The sequence below is a fragment of the Diceros bicornis genome, unplaced genomic scaffold (assembly GCF_020826845.1).
Source record: "Diceros bicornis minor isolate mBicDic1 unplaced genomic scaffold, mDicBic1.mat.cur scaffold_886_ctg1, whole genome shotgun sequence".
Classification (NCBI taxonomy): domain Eukaryota; kingdom Metazoa; phylum Chordata; class Mammalia; order Perissodactyla; family Rhinocerotidae; genus Diceros; species Diceros bicornis.
Genome location: NW_026691767.1, coordinates 42,501 through 43,019, shown reverse-complemented (window position 1 = coordinate 43,019; position 519 = coordinate 42,501).

The following is a 519-nucleotide window of genomic DNA, read 5'->3' as shown; positions in this document are numbered from 1 at the left end:
AGCGATTCCCGCCCGTGCGGATTTAGAAATGTCCGAGAAGCGAACGAGACCTGGCCCTCCCGCGTCGCCTGGGATCCATCGGGCACCCCTTGTGGATGGAGGACGTTTCCTTCGGTGTTTTCCTTTTTTTTCCTCTCTTGAATCTGCTTCCTTTTTTGACTGCCGCTGCCCCGCCCACCCGCCGCCACCCGCCACCGCCACCAAACATCACTAAACGATAGTCATGAAAACGGTAATGGTTAGAACAATAAAATGTTAATTGCGTGTTTCTTTGCTTTCAACGACTAGAGAGGTATGATTTATGATACTGCATGATCGATCTTTTTCGCCCTCTCTGGATTTCATCCCAGCCAACCAGCCGTCCCATCTGCGCGCCAAGTCCAGGTCGGACAGCTGGTCGACCCGGGGAACCGGGACCCCCCGTCGTCCCGAGGGGTCCGCAGGGCCTCGGGACCTTCAGACCCTAGCGGCCTCGCGTGCCCAAACACACCATGGGGGAGGTGTGGCGCCGCCGCTCGG